This window comes from Felis catus, chromosome B2, assembly GCF_018350175.1.
Source record: "Felis catus isolate Fca126 chromosome B2, F.catus_Fca126_mat1.0, whole genome shotgun sequence".
Classification (NCBI taxonomy): Eukaryota; Metazoa; Chordata; class Mammalia; order Carnivora; family Felidae; genus Felis; species Felis catus.
In genome coordinates, this window is record NC_058372.1 from 54763679 (window position 1) to 54787744 (window position 24066).

General features: G+C 38.3%; 1 protein-coding gene and 1 pseudogene across 3 annotated transcripts in view; both read left to right on the forward strand.

Annotated features, from left to right (window-relative positions):
* The window catches only part of PRIM2 (DNA primase subunit 2), a 342271-nt gene that overhangs the window by 294055 nt on the left and 24150 nt on the right, over positions 1-24066 (forward strand). The gene's annotated exons all lie outside the window — the stretch shown is intronic.
* LOC109500072 lies at positions 17104-17869 on the forward strand (annotated as a pseudogene).

The window sequence follows — 24066 nt, forward strand, 5'->3', positions numbered from 1 at the left end:
AAGTTTTCTTCTATTTCTAGTTGATACGTGTATATATGTCTATTTAATCATGAAAAGGTGTTGGATGTTGTTAGAAGTTTTTTCAGCGTCAATTGAAATGATCATGGGGTTTTGGTCCTTCATTTTGTTAATGTGATTTATTACATTGATGGGTATTCATATGTTGAACCACCTTGGCATTACTGGGATAAATCCGATTTGGACATGGTTTATAATACTTTCAATGTGCTGCTGGATTTAGTTTGCTGGTATTCTGTTGAAATTTTTGCATCTGTATTCATTAGGGATATCGTTTGCAATTTTCTTCTGATGTCTTTGGCCTCGCAATCAGGGTAAAGTTGATCTCAGAGAATGAGTTAGAAAATGTTGACTAATCTTCTATTTTTGGAAGAGTTTGAAAAGGATTGGTGTAAATTCTTTTCCAAATGTTTAGTGGAATTGACCAGTGAAGCCCTCTGGTACTGGGCTTTTCTTTGTTGAGAGGTTTTTTTAAATACTAATTCAATCTCTTTGTCATAGGTTTCTTCAGATTTCCTACATGTTCTTGACTCAGTTTTGGACATTTATGTGTTTCTAGGAATTTATCCTTTTCATCTAGGTTATTTAATTGGTTGATGTACAGTTGTACCTAGAATTCCTTTATAATCCTTTTCATTTTAGGGAAGTCAGTAGTAATGTCCCTACTTTCATTTCTGATTTTAGTAATTTTAGTCTTTTCTTTTCTTTTCTTTTCTTTTCTTTTCTTTTCTTTTCTTTTCTTTTCTTTTCTTTTCTTTTCTTTTCTTTTCTTTTCTTTTCTTTTTCGAGAGAGAGAGAGAGAGAGAATGAATCTTAAGCAGGCTCCACACCCAGCACGGAGCCTAACAGAGGCTTGATCGCATAAACCATGAGATCATGAACTGAGCCAAAATCAAGAGTTGGACATTTAACCGACTAAGGAGCCACCCAGGCATCCCTGATTTTTTTTACTTAATCTAGCTAAAGCGTTACCGATTTTATTGATGCTTCCAAAGAACCAACTTTTTTTAAAAATTTTCTCTTTTGCGTTTCTGTTCTCTATTGTTTATCTTCACTCATTTTTTTTTTAAGATTTTTTTTCAATGTTTATTTTTGAGAAAGAGACAGAGTGTGAGCGGGGAAGGGGCAGAGAGTGATGGAGACACAGAATCCAAAGCAGGCTCCAGACTCTGAGCTGTCATGACCTGAGCCAAAGTTGGACAGTTAACCAACTGAGCCACCTAGGCACCCTCAATCTGATCTTTATTTCCTTCCTTCTCTTGGTTTTGGGTTTAGTTTGCCCTTCTTTTTCCAGTTACTAAAAGCATAAAATTAGGTTATTGATTGAGATCTTTCTTCTTTTTTAAGAGTTCACACCTAGAAATTTTTCTTTGAGAACTGCTTTTCTGATACTCTACATGGCTTGGTGGAGGTATATTTTTGTTTTCATTTGTCTCAAAGTATTTTACAGTTTTCCTTGTGATTTTTTTTCTGCCTTGGTCCATTGATTGTTTACAAATGTGTTGTTTAATTTCCTTTCCTTTGATTTCCTGTTCCAGTTTTCCTTTGGGTATAAGTTTCTCATTTCATCTCATTGTGGTAGAGAAGGTATTTTATATAATTCCAGTATTGTAAAATTTATTATTAGTACTTGTTTTGTCACATAACATATGGTCTATTCTGGAGAGTGTTCCTTCCATATGCATTTGAGAAGAAATGTATTCTGTTTTGGATAGAGTGTTCTGTATGTGCTTATTATGTCTACTTGGTTATAGAGTTAAATTTCATTTCCTTGCAGATCTTCTGTGTAGTTATTCTACCCATCACTGAGTGTGGGATAATAACGTTTACAACTATTATTTTAGAACTATTTCTATCTTCAAGTCTTTTAGTTTTTGCTTCACGTATGTTTTGTGTCTCTTTTTTGATGTGTATATGTTTGTAATTATTACATCTTTTTAATGGCTTGACCCTTTTATCAGTATATAATATGCTCTTTTTGGCCTCTTGTAACAATTTTTGACCTATTATCTATTTGGCCTGAAGTTGGTAAAACCATTCCAGATCTTTTTTGGTTACTATTTACATGGATTATCTTTTCCTATCCTTTCACTTTCAATCTATCTTTGTCTTCAGATGTAAACTGTGTCTCTCCAACAGAGCATCTAGTTTTATTTATTTTTTCTAATTTCTGAGATTGGAGAGTTTAATTTACATTTAAAATAATTACTGAGGGGGGCTTACAGCTTGAAGATGGCGGTGTAGGAGGACACTGGGCTCACCGTCCTGCTGATCACTTAGATTCCACCCACACCTGCCTGAATACCCCAGAAACCCGCCAGAAGACTAGCAGAATGGATTCTCCGGAGCCAAGTGTAGACGAGAGGCCCACGGAAGAGGGTAGGAAGGGCAGAGAGGCAGTGTGTGCTACAGGGACTGGCGGGAGGGAGGCGGGAGGGAGCCGGGGCGGAGGGGCGGCCGACCAGCCAAGCCGAGCCCCGGAGTCTCGCTTGCAAAAGCGGAGGGGCCAGACGGAGGGTGTTCCGACAGCAAGCAGGACTTGACATCTGGAAGGTTATAAGCTAACAGCTCTGCTCGGAGAACGGGAGGGCTGGAGGACAATGGGAGGGAGAGTTGTTGAGCCCCGGACGACAGAGCTCAGCTTGGCAGGGAACAAAGGCGCTCGCCAGCGCCATCTCCCTCACCCATCCCCCAGCCAAAATCCCAAAGGGGACCAGTTCCTGCCAGGGAACTTGCTTGCACCGTGCAAACACCCAATGCTGTGCTTCTGTGGATGCATCCTTCCGACAGGTCTGCCTCCCTCCTGGTGCCACAGGGCGCCTCCCGAAAAGGACCACTGAAGGCAAAGCGAGCTGAGTCTGCCCCTCGCGCCCCTGTGCACCTTGCCAATCCACCCCAGCTAATACACCATTTCCTCAGCACCACAAGCCTGGCAGTGTGCAAGTAGCCCAGACGGCCCGCCACCCCGCAGTGAATCCCGCCCCTAGAGGGGAAGAGAAGGTACACACCAGTCTGACTATGGCCCCAGCGGTGGGCTGGGGGCAGACATCAGGTCTGACTGAGGCCCCGCCCACTATCGCAAGTTATTCAAGAAAGCAAAGGGGAAGTGCCCTGCAGTTCCGCACCACTCCAGGGACTATCCAAAATGATTAAATGGAAGAATTCCCCTCAAAAAAAACCTGCAGGAAATAACGACAGCTAACGAACTGATCAAAAACGATTTAAACAATATAACAGAAAGTGAATTTAGAATAAAAGTCATAAAATTAATCTCTGGGCTTGAAAACAGTATAAAGGACAGCAGAGAATCTCTTGCTACAGAGATCAAGGGATTAAGAAACAGCCAGGAGGAACTAAAAAATACTATCAATGAGCTGAAAAATAAAATGGAGACGACCACAGCTCAGATTGAAGAGGCAGAGGAGAGAATAGGTGAACTAGAAGATAAAATTATGGAAAAAGAAGAAGCTGAGAAAAAGAGAGGTAAAAAATATCCAGGAGTATGAGGGGAAAATTAGAGAACTAAGTGATGCACTAAAGAGAAATAATCTACACATAATTGGTATTCCAGAGGAAGAGGAGAGAGGGAAAGGTGCTGCAGTTGTACTTGAAGAAATAATAGCTGAGAACTTCCCTGATTTGGGGACGGAAAAAGGCATTGAAATCCAAGAGGCACAGAGAACTCTCTTCAGACATAACTTGAATCGATCTTCTGCACGACATATCATAGTAAAACTGGCAAAATACAAGGATAAAGAGAAAATTCTGAAAGCAGCTAGGGATAAACGTGCTCTAACATATAAAGGGACACCAATAAGACTCGTGACAGATCTCTGCTGAAACTTGGCAGGCCAGAAAGGAATGGCAGGAGATCTTCAATGTGCTGAACAGAAATATGCAGCCAAGAATCCTTTATCCAGCAAGTCTGTCATTTAGAATAGAAGGAGAGGTAAAGGTCTTCCCAAACAAAAACTGAAGGAATTCATCACCACTAAACCAGCCCTATGAGAGATCCTAAGGGGGATCCTGTGAGACAAAGTACCAGAGACCTCGCTACAAGCATGAAACCTACGGACATCACAATGACTCTAAACCCATATCTTTCTATAATAACACTGAATGTAAACGGGCTAAATGCGCCAACCAAAAGCCATAGGGTATCAGAATGGATAAAAAACCAAGACCCATCTATTTGCTGTCTACAAGAGACTCATTTTAGACCTGAGGACACTTTCAGATTGAGAGTGAGGGGATGGAGAACTATTTATCATGCCACTGGAAGTCAAAAGAAAGCTGGAGTAGCCATACTTATATCAGACAAACTAGACTTTAAATTAAAGGCTGTAACAAGAGATGAAGAAGGGCATTATATAATAATCACAGGGTCTATCCATCAGGAAGAGCTAACAATTATAAATGTCTATGCGCTGGATACCGGAGCCCCCAAATATATAAAACAATTACTCACAAACATAAGCAACCTTATTGACAAGAATGTGGTAATTGCAGAGGACTTTAGTACCCCACTTACAACAATGGATAGATCATCCAGACACATGGTCAATAAAGAAACAAGGGCCCTGAATGATACATTGGATCAGATGGACTTGACAGATATATTTAGAACTCTGCATCCCAAAGCAACAGAATATACTTTCTTCTTGAGTGCACATGGAACATTCTCCAAGACAGATCACATACTGGGTCACAAAACAGCCCTTCATAAGTATACAAGAATTGAAATCATACCATGCATACTTTCAGACCACAATGCTATGAAACTTGAAATCAACCACAGGAAAAAGTCTGGACAACCTCCAAAAGCATGGAAGTTAAAGAACACCCTACTAAAGAATGAGTGGGTCAACCAGGCAATTAGAGAAGAAATTTAAAAATATATGGAAACAAAGGAAAATGAAAATACAACAATCCAAACGCTTTGGGATGCAGCGAAGGCAGTCCTGAGAGGAAAATACATTGCAATCCAGGCCTATCTCAAAAAACAAGAAAAATCCCAAATACAAAAGCTAACAGCACACCTGAAGGAAATAGAAGCAGAACAGCAAAGACACCCCAAACCCAGAAGAAGAAGAGAAATAATAAAGATCAGAGTAGAAATAAACAATATAGAATCTAAAAAAACTGTAGAGCAGATCAACGAAACCAAGAGTTGGTTTTTTGAAAAAATAAACAAAATTGACAAACCTCTAGCCAGGCTTCTCAAAAAGAAAAGGGAGATGACCCAAATAGATAAAATCATGAATGAAAATGGAATTATTACAACCAATCCCTCAGAGATACAAGCAATTATCAGGGAATACTATGAAAAATTATATGCCAACAAACTGGACAACCTGGAAGAAATGGACAAATTCCTAAACAACCACACTCTTCCAAAACTCAATCAGGAGGAAATAGAAAGCTTGAACAGACCCATAAGCAGCGAAGAAATTGAATCAGTCGTCAAAAATCTCCCAACAAATAAGAGTCCAGGACCAGATGGCTTCCCAGGGGAATTCTACCAGACGTTTAAAGCAGAGATAATACCTATCCTTCTCAAGCTATTCCAAAAAATAGAAAGGGAAGGAAAACTTCCAGACTCATTCTATGAAGCCAGTATTACTTTGATTCCTAAACCAGACAGAGATCCAGTAAAAAAAAAAGAGAACTACAGGCCAATATCCCTGATGAATATGGATGCAAAAATTCTCAATAAGATACTAGCAAATCGAATTCAACAGCCTATAAAAAGAATTATTCACCATGATCAAGTGGGATTCATTCCTGGGATGCAGGGCTGGTTCAACATTCGCAAATCAATCAACATGATACATCACATTAATAAAAGAAAAGTTAAGAACCATATGATCCTGTCAATTGATGCGGAAAAGGCCTTTGACAAAATTCAGCATCCTTTCTTAATAAAAACCCTCGAGAAAGTCGGGATAGAAGGAACATACTTAAACATCATAAAAGCCATATATGAAAAGCCCACAGCTAACATCATCCTCAATGGGGAAAAACTGAGAGCTTTTTCCCTGAGATCAGGAACACGACAAGGTTGCCCACTCTCACCGCTGCTGTTTAACATAGTGCTGGAAGTTCTAGCATCAGCAATCAGACAACAAAAGGAAATCAAAGGCATCAAAATTGGCAAAGATGAAGTCAAGCTTTCGCTTTTTGCAGATGACCTGATATTATACATGGAGAACCGGATAGACTCCACCAAAAGTCTGCTAGACCTGATACATGAATTTAACAAAGTTGCAGGATACAAAATCAATGTACAGAAATCAGTTGCATTCTTATACACTAACAATGAAGCAACAGAAAGACAAATAAAGAAACTGATCCCATTCACAATTGCACCAAGAAGCATAAAATACCTAGGAATAAATCTAACCAAAGATATAAAAGATCTGTATGCTGAAAACTATAGAAAGCTTATGAAGGAAATTGAAGAAGATATAAAGAAATGGAAAAACATTCCGTGCTCATGGGTTGGAAGAATAAATATTGTCAAAATGTCAATACTGCCCAAAGCTATCTACACATTCATTGCAGTCCCAATCAAAATTGCACCAGCATTCTTCTCGAAGCTAGAACAAGCAATCCTAAAATTCATATGGAACCACAAAAGGCCCCAAATATCCAAAGTAATTTTGAAGAAGAAGACCAAAGCAGGAGGCATCACAATCCCAGACTTTAGCCTCTACTGCAAAGCTGTAATCATCAAGAGCGCCACCCAGGCACTCCTGTTTTTGTCTTTCACTAATTTGTTTATAATGTGTTTCTGTGTGGATTTTGTGTTTATTCTTCTTAGAGTTTGTTGAGCTACTTGGACATGTACCTGTGTGTCTTGGGAGATTTTTGGCTATTATTCTTCAAACATCCTTTCTACCTCTTACCCATGAGTCTTGGTACACTTGGTGATGTTTCACATGTCTTTTAAGTTTTGTTTGTGTTTCTCCCATTGTTACTCCATTCTTTATTCTCTTTGCTCTTCAGACCAGATAATCCCAACTGACTTCTCTTCAAGTTTAGTGATTCTTTTTTCTGTCTGCTGAAATCAGCTGTTTTATTTTTCATTTTTCATTTTAGTTACAGTCTTTATCTCCACAGTTACCATCTGCTTCCATTTATAGTTTCATTCTTATTGTTACTATTTTTGATATGTTAAGACAGCATTCTTATGGTTTCCTTTAGCTTTTTGTCTATAGTTTCTTTCCGCTCTTTCAGCATATTTAATTTAAGACCATTAATTTTAAAAAGTCTTTGTCTAGTAAGTCCAAGGTCTCTGCTCCCTTGGGGATACTTTGTATTAATTTTTCCTGAGGATGGGTCCTACTATCTGGGTGGTTTCTATGCTTTATTTAGAAAACCGGAGGTGCCTGGGTCGCTCAGTCGGCTAAGCATCTGACTTCAACTCAGGTCATGATCTTGCTGTCCGTGATTTCGAGCCCCACATCAGGTTCTGTGCTGCCAGCTGAGAGCCCGGAGCCTGCTTCGGATTCTGTGTCTCTATCTCTCTGCCCCTCCCCTGTTCTCTCTCTGTCTCTGTCTCTGTCTTTTTCCCTCTCTCTCTAAAAAATGTTAAAAAAAATTTTTTTAGAAACCTGAACATTTTGAATATTACACACTGCTCATTCTGGAAGTCTAGTTATTTTTGTATGTCTGGTCTGTGCTGTCCAGTGTATCACTAGGTACATGTGATGACTATTAATTTTTTTCTACCACCAGAATTTTTTTAATTGAATTATACTTTTACATACAATATTATATTAGTTTCAGGTATACAACATAGTGATTCATCATTTATATACATTATGAAATGATCGCCATGATAAGTCTAGTGACCATCTGTCACCATACAAAGTTATTACAATATTATTGACAATATTCCCTATACTGTACTTTATGTCCTCATAATTTATTTATTTTATGAATGGAAATATGTATCTCTTAATTCCTTCCCCTATTCCTCCTGGTCCCACAACCTCCTTCTCTCTGGCAACTACTAGTTTGTGCTCTGTATTTATGAGTATGTTTTTGTTTTTGTTTTTTATTTTACTTATGGTATTTGTCTTTCTCCCAACTTATTTTACATAGCATAGTACCCTCTAGGACTGTCCATATTGTCACAAAGGGCAGGATTTCATTTTATTTATGACAGAGTAATATTCCATTGTGCGTATATACCAAATCTTCCTTACCCATTCTGTTGAGGGACACTTGGGTTGCTTCTGTGTCTTGGCTATTGTAAATAATGCTGTAATAAACAGGGGTGCATATATCTTTTTGAATTAGTGTTTTCATTTTCTTTGGGTAAATAGTAGTGGAGTTACTGGATCATATGATATTTCTATATTTAATTTTTTTTGATGAACTTTCATACTCCTTTACACAGTGACTGTGCCAATTTACATTTCCGCTAAGAGCATACAAGGGTTTTCTTCACATCTTTACCAACACTTATATCTTGGCCTTTTTTTTTTTTAAGGCATTCTGACAGGTATAAGGTGATGTTGTGGTTTTGATTTGCATTTCCCTAATAATAAGTGATGCATCTTTTCATGTGTCTATTGGCTATCTCTATGTCTTCCTTGGAAAAATACCTATTCATGTCCTCTGCCCATTTTTTAATCAGATTATTTAGGTGGGTTTTTGATGTTCAGTTGTATAAGTTCTGTATATATTTTTCATATTAAGTACTTATTGAAATGTCATTAACAAATATCTTTCCCCTCTCAGTAGGATGCCTTTTCATTTTGTTGATGGTTTCCTTTGCTATGCAAGACTTTTCTTTTGATGTAATCCCAATAGGTTATTTTTGTTTTGTTTTCGTTGTGTGAGGAGACAAATTCAGAAAAAATATTGCTGAGATTGATGTCCATGGAATTATGGCAGATTCTTTAGAACTTTTATGGTTTCAGGTCCTACATTTAGGTCTTAATTTACTGTGGGAAGCAAGAATTCTATAACTGAACCACCAGTGCTTAAGGCATTTTGAATTTGAGTGTTTTCCTGATTTTTCTGATAGTTTGTTATTAGTGTGCAAAAATGCATCCAATTTCTGTATATTAATTTTGTATCCTATAACTTTACTAAAATCATTTATTACCTCTAACAGCCTTGTGGTGGTTTTTAGTGTTTCTACCTTAAGATCATGTCGTCTGCGAATAATGACAGTTTTACTATTTCCTTTTAATATGGATGCCTTATACTGCCTTTTCTTGTCTGATTGCTGTGGCTAAAATTTCAGTACCATGTTGAGTAAAAGTAGCAAGAGTGAGCATCATTTTCTTGTTCTTAATCTTAAAGGAAAAAGTTTTTACCTTTTTACTGTTCAGTAAAATGTTAGCTGGGCATTGTTGTACATGACCAGCATTATATTGAGGTATGTTCCTTGGTACTCAGTTTGTTAAGAGTTTTTGTCATGAACAGATGTTTAATTGTATCCAGTGCTTTTTGCATCTATTGAGATGATCATACGATTTTTTCCTTCATTTTGTTAATGTGTTTTATCAAGTTAATTGATTTGCAAATGTTGAACCATGCTTGGGTCCCTGGAATAAATCACACTTGATCACACTTGATCACAATAAATCACACTTGACCTTTTCGATGTATTGTTGAATGTAATTTTTGGGTTTTTGCAACATCTGTATTCATCACAGATAATTGGCTTGTAATTTTTTTTTAATGTCTTCATATACGTTTGGTTTCAGGGTGATGCTTAATTCATAGAGTGAATTTGAGGCATTCTTTCTCTTAATTTTTTGGAACAGTTTGAAAAGGAAAGGTATTAACTCTTCTTAAAATTGTTGATAGAGGAAGATAGTGGTGTGGGAAGACTCTAATATGATCACCTTGTCCCATGGATACAATGAGATAACACCCCTGTCAGTGTAAATGACCTGAAGATTGGTAAAACAAACTCTCCCTGATAAACATAGAGAAGAGGCCACATTGAAGAGGAGAGGAAGGGCAGAGACACATTAGGGAGGGACACCTCAGGCATGGACAGCCAAGAGGAGCATATCCCCAAGCCAGGTACCCCAAGCATGGGGGACCCACTTGGGAAAGAAAAATCTTTATAAAATTTGGCTTTGAAAAACCAGAGGGACCTAATTTTGCAAGTTCTTATAATCATCAGGAATTAACTCCTGGAACTTTAAAAAATCAGGCTTGGCTCTGGGAGACCCGAAAGGACAGAGTCCCCACCCTTAGAGACTGCACAACAAACAGCCCCATAGATATACTGCATAGAAGCAACAGTTTGAAAAATGCCAGGGGTATACAGAAGGGATATTTCTTTACTAACCTCAGAATGTGTGCTGGCGGGGCAGAGATCATTGGGAGACTTCTAAAAGAGTGGGTGCCCTTTCCTTTTCCACCCTCCAACCTAAACACAGGGACACCTGTGGGAACCAGCACAGCATCACACACACTACCTACCTTGCTAACAGCATGCTTCACCCTTCATTCTCCTGTGGACACCAATACGCCCTTGGCCAGAACCCATTCAAAGCAGTGCCACAAGCCTAGCAGTGAGCAAGCAGCCCCAAAAGGAATACCACTCCAAACTGACTCCTACCCCAGGGCGAGGGGAAGATAACACATACCAGTCCAGTTGCAGCCCCACCAGTGAGCTGGAGGAATACATCTAGTCTGACTGTAGCCTCTGCCCACCAACAAAAGCATCTCAGAGGACAACACAGAGAAACCCACCAGCTGTGAGGCTACCTCATCCCTGGCAAATGCCTTGTCTGCCTCAATTCAAGTCCAAGGCAGTCCCAGACTGGCCCACCAACAATACAGGGGCCAAACCCTACCCACAACACACAGAGAGCCATTGCAGATGACTGGACAGATAGTAAATGCAGCTCAGCCACACAACACCCGTGAAGTGACAAGGTCTGGTGCACAAGGAACATTTCACTGCAGAGCACTCAAAAAATCTTCTTCATAAGGCCACTACTTTCAAGAGCAAAAGATGTGGCTGACTTTTCTCACACACGGAAATAGGGTGTTAGACAAAATGAGGAGACAGAGGAATATGTCCCAAGTGAAAGAACAGAACAAAATCACAGCAAGTGACCAAAATCCAACAGATAAGGAATATGCCTGAGAGAGAATTTAAAGTAATGGTCATAACAGTACTCACTGGATATGAGAAAAGGGTGAAGGACCTCAGTGAGACCCTTAACAAAGAGATATAAAACATCGAAAAGAACCAATAGAGATAAAGAACTCAATAACTGAAATTAAAAATGCACTAGAGGGAATAAATAGTATGCTAGGGGAAGAAGAAGAGTAGATGAGCTACCTTTGGGGCAGAGTAATGGAGAGCAATCAAGCTGAGCAGGAGAGAGAGAAAATAAAAAATGAAAATAAACTTAAGGGAGTTCACAAAAGCAAAATGAACTATTGGGACTTCATCAAGATGAAAAGTTTCTGCACAGTGAAGGAAACAATCGACAAAATTTAAAGGCAGCCTGCAGAATGGGAAAAGATATTTACAAGTGACATATCTAGGAGTTTTATTTATTGGGAATTTTTTATTACTGATTCAATTTTATTGTCAGTAATTGTGTGTTCACATTTTCTATTTCTTTTTATTCAGTGTTTGTAAACTTGTATGTTTCTAGGAATTTATCCATTTCTTCCAGTTTGTCCCAACTTTTTGGCATGTAATTTTTCATAGTAGTCCCATAATCTTTTGTAATTCTGTAGTGTTGGTTATAACTTTTCCTTCATTACTGGTTTTATTTATGAGTCCTCTCTTTGTGTTGATGAATCTTGCTAAAAGTTTATTGATTTTATCTTTTAAAAGAATCTGCTCTTAGTTTCATTGATCTTTGCTATTGTTTTCTAGTCCCTATTTCCATTATCATTGCTCTTACCTTTATTATTTTCCTTCCGTCTACCAATGTTAGGCATTTCCCCCCACTCTCATTCCCTTAGGTGTAAAGTTAATTTGAAATTTTGTTTGTTTTCTGAGGTAGACTTTTATCATTAAAAACTTCCCTTTTAAACAGCTTTGTTTGCATCCTATTTTTTTTGGAAATTTGTGTTAGCATTTTCCCTTGTCTCCAGATTTCCCATTTGTTTTCCTTATTGGCTCATTAGTTGTTTAGTATCATGTTGTTTAGCCTCTACTAGTTTTTTTTTTTTTCCATTTTTTTTTCTTGTAAATGATTTCTAGTTTCAAAGCATTAACAATACAGGTGCTTGATATGATTTCAGTCTTTGTGATTTTACTGAGACTTGTTTTTTATGGCCTTTCATGTGATCTGTCCTGGAGAATGTTTATGTATACCTGAAAACAATATATGTTTTGCTATTTTTTAAAAAAACTTTCACATGTCAGGTCCCTCTGATCTCATGTGTTATAGCCATTGTTTATTGATTTTCTGTCTGGAAGATTGATCCAGTGACATAAGTGGGGTGTTAAGGTTCCCTACTATTATTATGCTGCTGTCTATTTTTCTGTTTGTATCTGTTAATACTTTGCTTTATGGATTTAGGTACACCTATGTTGGGTGCATAGGTATTTAGAATTGTTATATCCTCTTGTTGGATTGATCCCCTTATCATTATGTAATTCCCTTCCTTGTCTCTTGTTACATTCCTTGTTTTAAACTCTATTTTGTCTGAGAGAGATTTCTGTCTAGGTTTCTTTTTGTTTCCATTTGCATGGAATACCTTTTTCCATCCTTTCATTTTCAGACTGGGTCTTTAGGTCTGAATTGAATCTCTTGTAGTTTGCAAATAGATGTGCTTGGTTTTTTATCCATTCAGTCACCCTATGCCTTTTGGTTGAACATTTTTTCCATTTATATTTAAATTATTTATAGGTATGTACTTATTGCCATTTTCTTGATTGTTTCCTGGTATTTTTTGTAGTTCTTTTTTGTTCCTTTTCTTACTCTGTTTTTTGTGATTTGTTGAATTTCTTTACAGTTCTATTTGGACTTTTTCTTTGTTTTTCATGTATCATAATATTTTGTGGTTACTGTGAAGCTCATATATAATACTCTTTGTTATATAGCAGTCTGTTTTAAATTGATGGTCGCTTATGTTTGAATACATTCTAAAATCACTACATTTTTACTAACCCCCACCACATTTTTATATAGATATGTATAAAGATATTTTACATATTTTTATTTTGTGTATTTGTTAACTAATCGTTGAAGGTGTAGTTGATTTTACTACTTTGGTCTTTTATCCTTCATACTAGCTTTATATATGGCTTCAACTACTGCAGTAATGCAGGTGGTCAGGGCTGGACCCTAATTTGCTGGACGCCGAGGTCTGGCCACAGCTATTTCAGGTGTGCTGGTGGGTGGTGCTGAACACTCTCTCCCCTTTGCAGAAGCCACTTTGTAGGGATGGCAGTTCTAGTTTAGGCTGCCTACTGGATGGTTTCAGTCAGCAACCACTTCAGGGGACACCCCAAGTGCTTTATGATAGCACCTTATTCTGTTTTCTTCACATCAACATCATTTGGTGAATGTTCATTTTTATTTGTTTTTTGTCTGAAGCATAAACTCCCAAGAGAGCAGTATTATGTTCATCTTGTTTATCTCTCCATTACTTATAACGATGACTAGTAAAATAGTACTTCAGTAAAACTTGAATGAATGTATGGGAGAAGACACTTTTCAGGTTTTAAAGCTTTACATCTCACTTAGCTTTTTGAGCTATTGTTATAAAAAATGCATCTGAATATATTTTAAAGTTAATGTCTTTTTTTTAATGTTTATTTTTGAGAGAGAGAGAGAGAGAGAGAGAGAGAGAGAGAACACAAATGGGGGGAGGGGCAGAAAGAGAGGGAGATACCAAATCTGAAGTAGGCTCCAGGCTCTGAGCTATCAGCACAGAGTCAGACGTGGGGCTTGCACTCACAAACCATGAGATCATGACCTGACCTGAAGTCAGACGCTTAAACAACTGAACCACCCAGGCGCCCCTTAATGTCTTTATTCAGTGATTCACAAATTACTCAGCATGCAATCTAGGAAATAGAAATGAGTTCCTTGGCACTGTACAAATTAAAGACATTTATAGCCAGAAAGGAGTGGAACAGGGAAGTTACAGTTGGCAAAAAAAGTGGATATCTTATAGTAAGGTCACTTTCCTTTAGAGGATGGCAGGTGTCTTTCAGGCAGATTAGGTGCCAACTAGGTGATTCCTGATTAGCTAGTTTAAGATTCTATTTCTGGGAGAGCTGAAACTATAATTAAGTCAAGTTTCAATTTGGTTAGATGGGGCTTAGCAAAAGTGACTTCCTTATGGTCCTAGTGTCTTGTTTATAATTCACTCTTTTGATCAGACTCTGAGCCTGAGAGATGTGATAAAAATTGAAGGTACTACCACTACTCTCAGCTCCCACTCTGGAGTTCTGAGGGCTTTTTTGCTGAATCTCTGTGTTATTCATCAATCATGTTGTCTTTTTGCTGAATCTCTTAGTGGAACTCTTGGGTCATGATGTTGGATTTATGTTTTTTAAGTTGGTCACTCTCTTCATTCCTTTTCTGAAATGCTTATCTAAAGAGGATCGTTTGCTTGCTGGTTAGTGGCTGTAAACATGCATTTAAAGCTTTTGAGAGAATAGTGTGCACCAGGGAAAGTACTGGATTATTAAAAGCAACATAATTCCCAGTGTTTGGGGTTCATATCAGAACCATGGTCCCCAGAACCCAAAGCAATTCGAATCAAGTAAGTCAAAGAAAAACTGCATTGAAGGAGTTACTTTCTTAAGCCATCTGGCTTTTCAGTGAACTACTGTGGCAGAATCCCAACTGTCCCAGAAGTGTCAATCCAAGTAAAGTGAGGGGTGTAGGCCATAGCACAAGCATCTCCTTGCTGTGCTAAAAGATAATCAAGAGCAACTTTGGCCAGAGAGTCTAGGTGTTTTTGTTAGGCTTTATTGCTATATATATTGCTTTAGCAATAGATTCTTCAATATCTTTAAGAGTAAAAAAGATGTTCCTAATTAAGATACTAATTTGATCTTACTTGTAGCCAGAGAATTCAGGAAAAGGATGGTCAGAGGAAAGAAGGAATGCAAAGAAACATCCTTTTTTTTTTTAATTTTTTAAAATGTTTGTTCATTTTTGAGAAGGAGAGTATGCACACACGCGCTGGGGAGGGACAGAGAGAGAGGGGGACAGAGGATTCGAAGCAGGCTCTGCACTAACTGCAGAGAGCCCAGTGCAGTGCTCAGACTCACTAACCATAAGATCATGACTAGAGCCAAAGTCAGACACTCAACCAACTGAGCCACCCAGGTGTCCCTGCAAAGAAACATTCTTGATCTGATGTCTTAGGTGGAAGCAGTCTACTTCAATCTAGGCTATGTCTTTCCCTAGTCAATTTGATTTAGAGGGCCATTATTTTCAAAGAACAGGATGTCATGTGAGGACTTTTTTCAGCTGTGAAATATGCAGCCAAGATTCAATACCTTGTAAAAGTACCTTTGTAGGGTCCTTTTTCTGGAATCTCACTTTTGCAAAAGCATCAGAGTAAAAGAATAACTGTCTACATATGACAAAAGACTTAAAAAGCCTGTGGCTAAAGATGTGATGAGAGTTTATTTTAATGTAATTTACCAGGAAATTTGCTTATTTCTGTGATACACAACATTTTAAGAAAATGACTGGAATTATGACTGATAACATTATACCAGGACATATCAGATTTCTAGGAATTTCATACAGTTTCTAGAATACATAATGAATAACTCATATCCATACAAATATTGCCTAATAACTTTTAACATCACTTCTTATTTGATAATGCTTTCCACTTAATTGAACATATCAAATAAACCAAATTAGTTTAACATTTTACCAGGTGAGAGACAAATCCTCTGATATTTTTCAGGGGCCTTCTGGTAAATCTCAAAGCTTCTTTCATGTAAAAAAAGACTGTTTAGAATTTGATTTGGGGAAGTCATCAAACCTTCAAAAGGTTTGCACATTTGACCAAATATGATCACAGATCATTATGGAATAATACCTAATTACCAATTTAAGCAAAGTAGATGTTAAAGACATATACAGAAGGTTACATAGTTGTGCACAAAACTTAGTTCTCTTAATATTGAGAGTATTGGGTTTTCTTAAGCAATCACAGAGCTAGTAAAGACAACAGGTAACACAGTAAATTGTTTTCATAAGACACAAAATCTTTGCCGACCATTCAGATTACTTAAAAGGTAAAGAAACTTTCATAGTTGCTTAAAGCAGACCAAAAGTCCAAGAAACTATTCTAACTGTGCAACAGTGTACTTTTGAATTTAAAATTCATTTTAAAAATTAAATCCATTCTAATTATAGCCAGCTGGATCACACATAAAATTTATTTCCCCAGTTTTTTAATACAAACTTTCTATTAATTTTCTATCCTGATTTTATATATGATTTTGTCATATACTTGTAGTTACTTTACAACAACTATTTTACTTTCCTTGCCTGTTAGACATAATCATTGCTAAAAAGTTTATCTGTAAACTCTCATCCAACTTATCTCTCTTTAAATCATTTTTTATGTATTTAGATTACTCTTAAAAATTTCACAACATGTTAATCAAAATTAGACATCCTGCTAAGTTTTTTTGTTGTTGTTGTTGCTGACATATTTTTTGTAACATATCACATGAACTTATTTGACTAGTAAACCAAGTAGAATGAGAGTCATTTGTATGCACTATTATTTGATGCTGATGACTGTAAAGACATACCTATTTTAATTAGAGTAACAAACCTAAGCTAGCTTTTGTTTACTGAAGATGACCCAGATGAATTTGAAAGTATTTGGTTTGGTTTCAGTATTTCTGAGTCTAGAAATTCTTAATTTTATAGGCACTTATTTTTCTTTAAGCCAATTGAATAGAGCTGTTATACAAATTAATTCTGGCAGTACCATCCAGAGGTAGAAAAATGTGACATAACTACAACATTTATACATAAACACACATGAACATATAGAAAGATGCAAACAAATACCTTATTGTTCTAAAATTTTAGCCATAGGAATGTTCTCAGCAGAGGTGAGAGCTGGTGGAGGCTAGGCATGAGCTCCCCCCACACCTACTTGGTGCTAAGGCTCCCAGCCACAAAAACGCCATCTTAAATGGAACATGCCATGGAAACCATGATGTTCATGTTTCACAAAGTTTGCTGAGGATAAAGGCTGCTTAACAAAGGAGGACCTGAGAGTACTCATGGAAAAGGAGTTCCCTGGATTTTTGGAAAATCAAAAAGATCCTCTGGCTGTGGACAAAATAAGGAAGGACCCAAACCAGTCCCAAGATGGCAAAGTGGGCTTCCAGAACTTCTTTTTGCTAATGGCTGGGCTCACCATTGCATAAAATGACCATTTTGTAGTACACATGAAGCACAAGGGAAAGAAGTAGGCAACATTGAGCAATACTCGCACCCAATGAGAGTTCTCCCACGGGGTCTCTTAAGGAATCTGCCCCACAGCTCCCTCCCCTGTGTAAAGGATTCCATGAGCAAATTGAGACTCTCAGAAAAATGTACAAATAAAATCTAACCCCCATTTGAGAAACAGAGAAAGAAAAGTCAGTGAAAACCAGATAAACTTTTGATTATTATATTGCTTGCATCCTCTTGCCCTCAATAAACAAATTCCTTTTCTATTTCCTCAAAAAAGTAATAATAGTAAAATAAAAATAAAATTTTAGCCATGAGTCAGGTGTGATAATGCAAAACTTACTAGTTTATAAAAAAGCAGTTGAATCCAAATCATATTTCTGACAGATGGTATAAGTTAAGGTTAGCTGCTCAGATGCCTAAAGCTTTTATTCATTTGTAAAGAAGACTTTTAAGATTTTCATAGACTATATTTTCAAATAGTCCTCCCCCACCCTTTTTTATCTTCTGATAAAAATTCCTCCCTGAAGTTTGCATTTTGAAGAGATAGCCTACATAGGAGTTACTGAGAAGATAGTAGTAGAACATCTGCATTTCAAGGACCCAGGGAAAGAACGAACGTCCTTCTAAGCAGGGCTTTTGTTTCCTGAATTCAGAATTTTACAGTACTTAACCAGCCTTCTGAGATGAATAAGGGTTTTGGTATTGACAGAAAGGATAAGTGGCTTTGAATTGCTTCTAGAGCTGCATTTTCTGTCCTGGTAAAGACCCAGTTCATATGAAAAGAACAGTTCTTAATTCTTCAGTGAGTCAGTAGCAACCTGAATTCAAAGGCTTTACACACTCATGCAACTACATTATCTTCAATTTGCTTGTTTTTATCAAGGAGAATATCTTCAATGAAGATGGAAATCAGAAGAATTCTATATTCTAGATTTAGAGCTCTGTTTTTGGGATATTTGTCTTTACCTCTGGGTAGCTTAGGTGACAAGGCCTAGAAGTTCCTGTCAGGCTTTAAATATCAGCTTTCAGTTTGCCTATCTCTGTCAGTAGAGCTACTTTAAAAAATCCTTTCAAAATCTTGTCAGCTTTTAACCAGACAGACAGGAAATACTTCTGGCAAAATCAAACAACTCTATGGATACAAGACATGTCCCCAAAGAGGGTACAAAGGATACAACCCTCCCAAGATCCAGAGCCATTCCCAAAGATAGTTGAAAGAAAAGAAAGACTTTCACAGTTCCCCTCAGTGTCTGCATGTGGTGAAGCCCAAACTGCAAATGGAGTGGTACCATCATTTCTGTCTTACCATATTTGGGGGATCCCTAACCTGACATGCCAAGCCAAGTCATCAGAACACAAAATGAGACATACAAGAAGGAAATAGTTGTCTGTGAGAGAGAAAGGATCAATAACCAGTGGGTCTGGATTTGGAAAGGAAGGGACAATGTGAAATTTTACCTTCTCTCAGCTGAGTACTACAGATAGAGATCCAGGAGAGCTGACTTTGTTAAGATTTTTCACCTTTCACTGGCTTTTGCCAGTTTTCCCAGGATCCCATCTGTAGGTTCCAGAGTTGAGTGGGTTTCAGAGTGTAGGTCCAATATTGGCATGATTTTCCCTTAATTTTCATTTATTCTTGGCTATTTAATGGAATAACTTGTAGCAATTTGCAAGAGAATTCGTAGAGTCCTATCAATTCTGAGAGGTGCCTATATGAGGACCTTCCAAGAGTAAATATGGTGGCGTCTGTAAAGTCACTAACTTGGTGGACTTTCTCTTATGGTTGTATGACAGTCTTTTCAGAATGAAAAGGCAGTTCAGATAGAAGATTAGTAGTAGACTCTGAGTACTCAGGTAAAGGAGGATCGAGGGGAGTAGTAGTGTTATGCCCAGAATTCGTGATCCCCAAAGACCACTAGGGAGCCGAGTCCGATGCAAAAGCAAAGAGCCTTTATTCGAGCTAGCTCGAGCTCAATCCCCCACCTGCACCAACGCAGCGGTGAGATACCAGGGAAAGAGAGCGAGTTTCAAAAGGACAAAGGTTTTATTGGGGCCTGGGGGCAGTTGGTGAGGTAATGGCTATGGCCTCAGCCGATTGGCTGGGGAAGGGTCTTGGGGAAGGGTCCGAGTCCTGTTAGGCAGGTGAGGGAGGGTTTACTCAAGGGGAGGAGGTGTGGTCAAGGTGAAGGACACAGAACAAAATGGAGTCAGCTGGCGTAGGCCGCCCTTTCAGTAGAAGTCACATCAGCCTTAGTCTTGTAAGTGCCTCTTAAGTCTTTTCATTAGCCTTTTATAATGAATCATTCAGTGAAGCTGTTTTTGAATCTTAAAGCCTTTTGGAGGCTTCTGCATACCAGTTCAAATAGGTATCCTATTTGTTTGATTGGGGAACTCTTGCTTTCAAGTGCACTTCTTGTTCCCTGTAAAGGCGTTTTAATTCTAGGTTGTCTTAATAAGATTTTGCCATTTTTATAGATATGTGCAGCTTCTAGGACCACAGTTTTTAGATATAAAATAAGCAGTTGTGCCAGATGGTAGTATACTCATTTTTTTTTTAAATATGAGGATTCCATTTCTTTAATTAGGCCTTCGGTTTCTTGGAGCCAAGTTAATGCCTGAAAAGGGGTATGCCGCTAGGTTGGGGATTTGGGGTGTTTTACAGTGTACATCGTTGCATAGAATTTTTTTTGAGGTTGGCAGGTGACCTAGTGTCAATCTAACCCATTCAATGATCAGTTTATCCTAGTATGGGAGTCTTAGAGTTAGGTGGCGAGGACTCTAATACAGCTTTTAAGTGCTTGATCCATGCCTACAAATTTTGCAACTTTGGCTTCTGTGACTTCCATTAACAGCAGATCTGTTAATCATTTTACCTCATGTGCACATTAACAGAAACCAGTAGTAACCAAGGAAATGGACTGTGCATATCAGCAGTAACCAAAGAGAGAGTACTGTGGACTGGCCAAGAAAAGGCCTTAGGTATGTACCACTAGCAGTTTCCAAAGTGGAACTAGAGACTGAACCATCATACTGCAGCAAATGGGGACCATGGACTGAACCAAGGGCAAGGAACTCCGATTTTAGATGTAACTTTCTGCCAGCTCAAGCCTACCTGCTAAATAAACCCTTGACTGGGACTGTGGACTAACCATGGACTAAGGACTGGCTCTCTGTTAGAGCCTCCTGTCAGTCTAGATTGACCCATTAATCCTGGACTGGAAAGCCATTTAGATCAGGAGCATACAACACAAAGAGAGTGGAGCTCAGAACCAAGAGGAACTTACCCATGTCCCTCAGAAACAGTGAGAAAGACCTAGAACCCAAAGGTTCATGGGCCTCAACTCTCGTGTTTCTTATTCCCGAAGCCATCAGAAGTTTCTGGGTTCCACTCCTGCCATCAGCCTGTTGAACAAATATCAACTAAGTACATTTTTAAAGATCTTACTGGCTTTATTCAATGATTGATGAATTGGGCAGCACCCAATCTAGTAGATAGAAGATCCAAGGAACTGTTCTATTATAGGTTTTTTGTTTGTGGTTGCCATGAGGTTCATATATAACAATCAGCAGTTTTAAGTTGATGGTTACTTATGTTCAAATGCATTTTAAAAACATTACACCCCCCCATGTTGTATGTTTTTTGAAGTCCTACTTTACAACTTCTTATTTTGTGTTTTCCTTAAGTAATAGTTATAGATATAGTTTATTTGCTATTTTTGGTTTTTAACTTTCATCCTAGCTTTATAAAGTGGTTAATCAACTACCTTTTCTATACGTTAGCTTTTACCAATGAAATTCTTTTTCTGTCTTTCTCTTTCTTTCTTTAAAAGGTGAAAGATTTATTCGATCTGAAGAGAAACCAGAGTATTGAGATTTTTTTTTCTTTCATAAGTTTCTCCTAGTTACAGCCTTTTGTTTTCTGTCTAAAGGAGTCTTTTTAACATTATAATGTTAAATCCTTCAATTATGAAACATAACCTTGCCAAATAGAGTATTCTTTGTTGTAGGTTTTTTCCTTTTAGCACTTTGAATATATCATGCCACCTCCTTCTGGCTTGCTCATTTTTTGCTGAAAAATGAGTGGATAGTCATATGGGGGTTTTCCGGTATAAAACTAGTTGCTTTCCTCTTGCTGCTTTCAAGATTCTCTCTTTATCTTTAATTTTTGACACTTTAACAATTATGTGTCTTGATGCAGACCTCTGGGTTCTTCGTCTTGTTTGGGGCTCTCCATGATTCCTGAACCTGGATGTCTTTCCTTCTCCAGATTAGGGAAGTTTTCAGCTATTATTTCTTCAAATAAATATTCTGTTCCTTTCTTTCTTTTCCTTTTTGTACATAAGTGAATTAGTACACTTGATGTTCCAGAGGTCCCTGAAATTATCCTCATTTTTTAAAATGTTTTTTCTCTTTGCTATTGAGTTTAGATAATTTCCTCCACTCTCTTTAAGGTTGCTGATCTACTCTGCATCCTGTAATCTTCTTTTGATTCCCTCTACTTTTCATTTGTTATTATATTCTTTAGCTCTGATTTTTTTTTCTTTCTTTGTTGAAATTGTCACTTTGTTCATCCATTCTTGGGTTCAGTGAGCATCCTTACGACCATTACTTTGCACTCTATCAGGTAGATTGCTTATCTCCCCATCATTGTCAGTGTTGTTCTTTTTAAAGGTTTTATCTTGTTTTTTTTTATTTGGAACATATTCTTCTGTCTCTTCATTTTGCCTGATTCTCTGTTTTGTTACTGTGTATAATGTAGAACAGCTGAGTCTCCCATTCTTAAAGGAGTAGCCTTATGTAGAAAGTGTCTTTTGGGAACCATAAGCACAGTCCCCTCAATCAGCAGAAGCATGAACACCAGGGGTATACCCTGTGTGGGCTGCATGTACCCTCTTGTTGTAGGGTGGGTCATGGCTGCTGCAGGCACACTGATGGGTAGGGCTGCCACTAGGGGCAGGAGTTGTCTCCAGGCTGACACCACCCACTGGGAGGTGTGATGGGAATGGGGGCCACTTTGGCGGTGCATCTGTTGGGGTGGGCAGGTTTGTAGGGGAATGCTGGGGCAAGGTGAGCAGTACTATGTTGATCAGAGTACCAAAAGTGGTGCCTGTCAGCACTTCCAATCCAGATAAAATTCCTATAGATTCCTTCACCTCTGGCACATGCCTAAAATTAGCCAGTTCATGTATGGCCAAAGTGCTTGCTTTTCAGATTGCCGCCTCTGTGCGGGTTTGTGGAGCAAGCGATTTTGTGTGCACACTTTTATTTTCCTGTAACCCCCTGACTCTCCCAAAGTTAAGCCCCACTGATTTTCAAAGCCCTAAGTTATGTGGATGTGTCTTTTCAGTGCAGGTCCCCAGATCCGGAGTAGCCAAAGTGGGGCTTGAACCCCTCACTCCTCAGAGACCTTTGCATTGGTGATATCCCTCCCACGTGTGGGCCCTGACCAAACTGTGCCTCTGCCTCCCCTAACCATCTCGATGTGACTTTTTCTTATATCATTAGTTGTGGAAAGCTGTTCTGCTATTCATCAGGTTGTTTTCAGAGAGAGCTGTTCTATATGTAGTTGCAGTTTTGGTGTGTTTGTGGGATGAGGTGAGACAGTATCCTCCTGCTCCACCATCTTGATCAAGAATCTCTGTGACCTGGGTGGCTCGGTCGGTTAAACGTCCAACTTCAGCCCAGGTCACAATCTCATAGCTTGTGAGTTCAAGCCCTACATTGGGCTCTGTGTTAACAGCTCAGAGGTTGGAGCCTGCTTCAGATTCTGTCTCCATCTCTCTCTGCCCCTCCCACTCTCATGCTATTGTCTCTGTCTCTCAAAAATAAATAAATATTTTTTAAAATTAAAAACAACAAGAATCTCTGTGATTGATTTTTTTAGCACTTGAAATGTGGCTGGTCCAAATCAAGATGTACCACTGAAGGCAGTGGTGTATTGGTAAACCAGCTAGTGGAGGGGTCGGGTAGGAGAGCCTTGATTTATGTCATTTGCTGATTTCTGTTAATGTAAGTACTTCTGTTGTGGCCAATTTTAAACTACCAAAGTGATGTCAAAACCCTGACTTGGAAAGTCATAATGCACAATTGATTCTCAGGAGCCAATGTGAGTCAGCTCTAGTATAACACTTAAAGGATAAAATATATACCAGGTTTCAAAAATTTAAGTGAAAAAGCATTATAAAATATCTCAGAAATATTTTATATTAATTGCATGTCAAAATGACAATAAACTATTAATTCAAATAAGTTAAAATTAATTTAATTTGTTTCTACCTTTATTTTTATTTTTTTAATGTTTATTTGTGAGAGAGAAAGAAAGAGAAAGAATCTGAAGCAGGATCCAGGCTCTGAGCTGTCAGTACAGAGCCTCATGTGGGGCTCGAACTCACGGACCATGAAATAATGACCTGAGCTGAAGTCAGATGCTCAACCAACTGAGCCACCCAGCCAACGCTTATTTTTATTTTTTTAATGTTTATTTATTTGTGGGGGGACAGAGAGACAGAGTGCATGCCGGGGAGGGGCAGAGAGAGAGGGAGACACAGAATCTGAAGCAGGCTTCAGGCTCTGAGCTGTCAGCACAGAGTCCAATGTGGGGCTTAAATCCATGAAGCACGGGATCATGACCTGGGCC